Source organism: Gymnoscopelus braueri, assembly GCF_963280865.1.
Source record: "Gymnoscopelus braueri genome assembly, chromosome: 22".
Lineage (NCBI taxonomy): Eukaryota > Metazoa > Chordata > Actinopteri > Myctophiformes > Myctophidae > Gymnoscopelus > Gymnoscopelus braueri.
This window is the reverse complement of record NC_137624.1, coordinates 31,503,709-31,510,545: the sequence shown is the minus strand read 5'-3', so window position 1 is coordinate 31,510,545 and position 6,837 is coordinate 31,503,709.

The following is a 6,837-nucleotide window of genomic DNA, read 5'->3' as shown; positions in this document are numbered from 1 at the left end:
TTGTGTGTGTGTGTGTGTGTATGTGTATGTGTGTGTGTGTGTGTGTGTGTGTGTGTGTGTGTGTGTGTGTGTGTGTGGGCTCGTGTGTGCGCGAGTGTGCGTGTGTAAATATACACGCAAATACACACACACACACACGTGTTTGCGTGTGTGTGTGTGTGTGTGTGTGTGGTGTGTATTTTGAAGTCTCTTCCAGGCAGCTCTCTCGTTTTCCTGTCCTCCATCTGTTTCTAATGTTTCATTGAAACAACGGTGTTGTTATCTGGAGACCAAACCATTGTGAAGATCTTTCACATAAAACAGAGACTCCATCCATAAAACCAGGTCAGGGATTAGAGCCGTTTCACAGTTTATTGTCTGTTTAACACTGTGTGACAGACAGTGTGCATGTCTCTCTTATAATGTGAAAGCCATCATATGGCTTTGATGACTAGTGTTGATTCTTTTGGAAATCATTATTCTTTTTCTTTACTTTTTTAACCCTATACATGTGTCCTCAACAGGGGGTCTGGGACCCCTAGGGGGTCCTACTACTACAAATCTGCATCAAATTCCCAGAAAACACATTTCTTTTAGATCACAACTAAAGACCTTTCTGTTTGCCGCTGCATTTGATTGAGTTTTTTTTCTTTTTCTTTCTCTTCTGCACTATAATATATATATTATATATATATATATATATATATTATTATATAATATAATTTGAATATTTGGGAATATTAGGTAAAAGTAGCAGATCTACATGCCCACAACATTGCAAGAGGTTTGGTAGAGGGAAAAAATAGCACACAAGCCTAGTTTGCAAAGTATTGAGTGTTTAAGTGGTTAAATGTCTGAAAATAGGGGCCGGGGTTCTTGCTTAATCTCTCTCTCTCTCTCTCTCTCTCTCTCTCAGCTAAGGGGTCCTTGACCTGAAAAACGTTGAAGACCCCTGTCCTAAACCTTTCATTTCTTGTTTGTCTCCTTTAATAGATACATGTGTGGGGGCGAGCAGGAGGTTCTACCATCTGACATCTGAGGATAACACATACAGCTCAAATTGCACACAGATGTGCTCAGATTGTGTGTGTGTGTGTGCGTGTGCGTCACGTGCGTGTGTAGGTGTGTGTGCGACTGCATGTGTGATTATGTGATTGTGTGTATTTGTGTTATTTCAAAGGGGGGAAAACAACGTTTGATGTACATCCCACCAGCTCTAGGTTCAGCATGAACTTAGGGATTTTATAGAGTTTACTATGACTCGTGTGCCGAAAATAGACGATCTAGAGTATAAATTAAGCATTATCAGTCCATCTGTCTGACATCCTCTACTACAGGATGTGTGTGTGAGCGCGTGTGTGTGTGTGTGTGTGAGAGAGCGAGAGAGAGAGAGAGAGAGAGAGAGAGAGAGAGAGAGAGAGACACACACACACACACACACACACACACACACACACACACACACACACACACACACACACACACACACACACACACACACACACACACACACACAGAAAGGGCGAGAGAGAGATAGAGCGAGAGAGAAGGGACAGAGAGAAAGACAAAAGGTCAAAGCACTACATTCTGATAGTAATCAGTGGAGTGATTGTTCAGTAACAGTGGTCTCCTCATCTCTACAGCTCTTTAATAAACAGAAAAATCATTTTCAGGTGGGTTGCCAATTTCAGCCAATCAGGAGAGAGTACCCATTTATCAGCTTCAATTTTAGTGTTCCAGTTCCAATAGAGCGTCGCAGTTCCCGCCCACTTCCTGTTTTTTTTGGTGCCGGAAGAAAAAACTCAATGCATTTTTCCATTGACATTTCCAAAAATATTTATATCTATTAATTTAAGCCTCGAATCAAGCCATCACGAGATGACATGAATCATGACCATAAAACGTTTTTTTCTGTGATTTTTTATTATTTTATATTTAATTATATGATATACTATATTTAATAAATACCCTTTGTTTTGCCTTTTTCAACACAAAAAAAAATCACAGAATCAAACGTTTATGGTCATGATTCATGTCATGTCATGATGGCTTGATTCGAGGCTTAAATTAATAGATATAAATATTTTTGGAAATGTCAATGGAAAAATGCATTGAGTTTTTTCTTCCGGCACCAAAAAAAACAGGAAGTGGGCGGGAACTGCGACGCTCTATAATGTCTGCTCATTTCTTTGTGTCATCACTTCCATTTTCGGTCCGCGGTCAAATACATATTAATTTGGGGGTCCTTGGCATGAAAAAGTTTGAGAACCACTGCAGTACACAATAAACACATTATTTATACATACATACCTTCTCCACCGTGTGGTTGTTTGGGCGAGAAGGTGCCAGTCAACTGTATTCATGCGTCAGTGTGTCAGGTCAGAGGTCAGGAGAAACGTATAGGAAGCTGCAGCAGGAGTGAAAAAAACGTGTGAAACCAACTTTCTAGCCTATTACGGTTTCAGGGGGCGTCACCAAATTATTTTGGGGGGTCCCCAGATGATTAGCTTAATGCGCAACAATATTTTCTCAGTCAACAGTAAACAAACCAACATACAGCATCTGAACATTTCTAAAGTTACAATGTAATGATCTTAAAGACCTTTTTAATACCAAATTGGCCAAATTGTCATATATTACGTAAGAAAGAGGCAAACATTATGAAAACAGCCGATCTACAAGCTCACCACGCCTGGCAGTGCGAGCCATTGTGTAGATCTGCTATTTTCATACTGTTTATCTGTGGAACCGAGTCAAACTACGGTAAATGTAATGCCTACAGTTCCAAGTACTTGTCAGAGTGGGGGGTCCCCAGTTCAAATATGATTATTTTGGGGGGGTCCCCGGTTGAATTATGATTATTTTGGGGGGTCCCCAGTTCAAATATGATTATTTTGGTTTTGGGAACCCTTGGTCGATCATATATCGTTGCTGTCATAAAGTTACAGAATGCACCTATGTTGCCATCTAGTGGCTAATATTGGTATTATTACTTAGGATACCAGGAGAAAATTTGATAAACCACGTTAATTTTGTCAGCAGGTCCATTTGGATGTCATGTCACACAACTAATACACAAGAGTGTTTATTAATCTAACATTAGATAAAGTCTTGACTGTAAATGTTGTGGTCTTGGCTGCGATATCAAAGTGATGTGAATGAGACAACAGTAGACTTAAGTTATATAAACCAATGGTTCTCATCATGTATTTGGGCGCAGACACCCATCTTAGAATAGTTTGTGCCAGAGAAATCCCCATACAAGATTTGTGCTATTTTCAGATAGCCGATCTAGTGTTAAAGTGGTTAAACTGATTTTGATGCTATATTAACACATTTAGCTAAAAGGACCCCCTGGAAACCCCTAAAGCAGTGGTGTTCAACACTTTTCATATCAAGGTCCATTATTTATTCTGCATTTGAGCCACGGACCACCATTTAATGAGATTTAGACTCTCAGACCCAAAACTTAGAATATGTTATCGTTGGATACGATTTTGTCCACAATTCCATGCTGTATTGATGTTGGTACCATAGGAGAGATAACAGGCAAACGTTGATCAAAATAACAATTCTTTGATTAAGTAATGCAGATATTTAACAATAATTTAACTCTTGAGAGCTCTTTACGCTCTTAAGAGTTAAAGATCTATAAGGGTCCATTTGGTTACCAACTCTCCATCATTTAACTGGGGACCACCTGGACCCCCCTCAAGGACCACTGGTGGTCCCCGGACCACTGGTTGAGAACCAATGCCCTAAAGGACCCCTTGACCCCACTTTGAGAACCACTGACGTTAGCCGTTTGTGGTTTTGTTACACCATGCAAGATGTGTAGTCTAGCACAGCGATTACCTTTTCAATTTCAAGCACCCCCCCAATGTGATGCATTAGGCCACACAGACCATAATGTACATACATATTTTTTGGTTTAAATCTCTGGGATTCCAATAACCACGTTTATTGTTAGACAGGATTTGGTCACATATAGTCAATCATTTGGGTCTTATGTACTGTATAGGTGTAGAGATAAAAGTGAAACTCAAATCAAGTCATTATATTGTACATTCTACATTCTATAATAAAATGAGTTGTATTAACTTACCTATCAATCATTTAGCTGCAGACCCCTTGGAACCCCCTCAAGGACCCCTGGGGGTCCCTGGACCCCACGTTGAACCACTGGTCTAGCATATGGCTGTACCGTGAAGTTGATTCAGTTCCTGCTTACAAACAGTGATGTATACTGTATGTGCCATAAGCAATAAGTTTGGCCTCTTCACAATGTCACATAAGCCTATATAACGTTTGTCCATACATAGATGATATAGGAAAGCTTGTGCATCATCCAGCATGGGAATGTAATGTAGACAGTAGGGTTGGGATCCAGAACCGGAGGAAACGGATACACCATTGAGGAACCGGAATAGTTTCCGACACATTAGGAACCGTTTCTGGAAAAGGTTTTATCACATTGTCAGAGCTGGTATGTGGACTTCACCAGCAGAGGTGAACCCTCTAACCATCTCGGAGAGAGAAGTGCGTACAGCCTTCACACGGGTCAACATCCACAAGGCAGCCGGACCTGATGGGATTCCAGGCCGGGTCCTTAAGACATGTGCAGACCAGCTGGCGGGTGTCTTCGCTGACATCTTTAACCTCTCCCTCTCCCTGGCTGTGGTCCCTGCAGGGTTCAAAATGTCAACCATTGTGCCCATTCCCAAAAAGGCCAAAGTGACATGCCTGAACGACTGGAGACCTGTTGCTCTCACCCCGATCGTCAGCAAGTGTTTCGAGAAACTGGTGAGGGAATACATCAGCTCCACGCTACCTGCCTCGCTGGATCCGTGGCAGTATGCATACCGCAAAAACAGATCCACCGACGACGCTATTGCCATGGCTCTCCACACCGTCCTCTCGCACATGGACAACAAGCTGCTGAAGGACAAATATGTACGTATGCTGTTCGTGGACTACAGCTCAGCATTCAACACCATTGTCCCAGCAATACTTGACAAAAAGCTCAGAGACCTAGGGCTACACCCAAGCATGTGCGACTGGATACAGGACTTCTTGTCCAACCGACATCAGGTGGTGAGAATGGGCAGCATCACATCCGACCCCCTGACCCTCAACACCGGAGCACCCCAGGGATGCGTGCTGAGCCCTCTCCTCTACTCCCTGTACACGTATGACTGCATAGCCACACATGTCTCCAACACCATCATAAAGTACGCGGACGACACGACAGTGATAGGCCGAATCGTCAACAACGACGAGTCTGACTACAGAGAGGAGATCAAATCACTAGCACGCTGGTGCCGGGAGAACAACCTCTCTCTTAACGTCGACAAGACCAAAGAACTGATCGTGGACTTCAGGAGGCCGCGGAGAGACCATGCGCCCATCCTCATCGACGGTGCTGCAGTGGAAAGGGTCAGCGAGTTCAAGTTCCTCGGAGTACACATCGAGGAGGACCTCAAATGGGAGACGCACTCCACACACGTGAGGAAAAAGGCTCAGCAGCGACTGTACTGGCTCCGCCGCCTGAAGAAGCTCGGAGTAGGACGTTGCATCTTCAGGCTGTACTACAACAGTTCTGTCGAAGGCATCCTAACAGGCTGTGTCACGGCCTGGTACGGGAACTGCACTGCCCGAGAAAAGATCAGCCTACAACGAATAGTGCGATCGGCAGAGCGGATAATGGGAATCGAGCTCCCAGCGCTCCAGGAACTGTACAAAAAGCGGTGCGTGGTCAAAGCCAAGCGCATCATCAAGGACAAGCACCACCCAAGTCACAGACTGTTCAACCCCCTACAACGACCGCGACCGGGCAAGGGGCTCTACCGCAGTATCAAGAGTTCCACCACCAGGTACTGGTGTAGTTTCAATCCGGCTGCTGTCAGAATGCTGAATGGGGCATAAGCCTGAATGAGGCATAGGCCTTGTTCAGCAGCCTGACAACAGGCAGCGCAGACTTTTCTGGCTCTTCCTGAACACACCTGTGGATTATACCAGGGACAATGACTTGGACTTTAGCCCCCCTTCGGACACACCTGTGGACTACACCAGGTACAAATGACTTTTTGTGGCACTCCCTCATGGAGCTACTTGCGGATTATACTAGGGTCGGTCCACTCTAGGTGGACACGCACTGACCTTTTGCACCTTAATCCCTTGTATAACGCACTGACTTTTTTTGGTCTTTTTTATTGTGCTCCTTTTCCTCTAAGCACCTTAACGTCCATTGTCTATCATGCACAGTATAAGTATAACATGCACAGTATACAATACATTGCTGCTATGCTCAGGCACCTTAGTTTAGTTTTTTTTAGTTTTTATTATCTCAGGTAATTTGTAAATATGTAGATAACTTGTCTGGCCTTCTGTTGCTCTCTTGTTTTGATCTCCTTCCCACTTACCCCCCACCCTCTTCTTCTCCCCCCCCCCCTCTTCTTTCTATGGAAACTAACGTTGCGATGGGAACGATGTACAAAAAAGAATTTCACCCACTTTTTTACCTTGTAAACCTGTGATGTGACAATAAAAACTGATTCTGATTCTGATGATTCACGCCTGCTATACAATTACAATACCGGTGGTGGTTCTCAAACGTTTTAATTTAAAGGACCACCATAAACTCTGAGAGTGTACAAATGTACATTTGCACACGTTCAGAGTTACAGACCTGTAAGGGTCCATTTGGAACCCCCTTAAGTGTGTTCAAACACTTTAATAAAGGTAAAAATTATATAGATTTTCTTTAGGGATGCACCGATATGGAAATATCGGTCCCTTGAAAACTATTTTCATAGTACGATATTGAGAACGATACACAGGCATGACACATTCTTACAA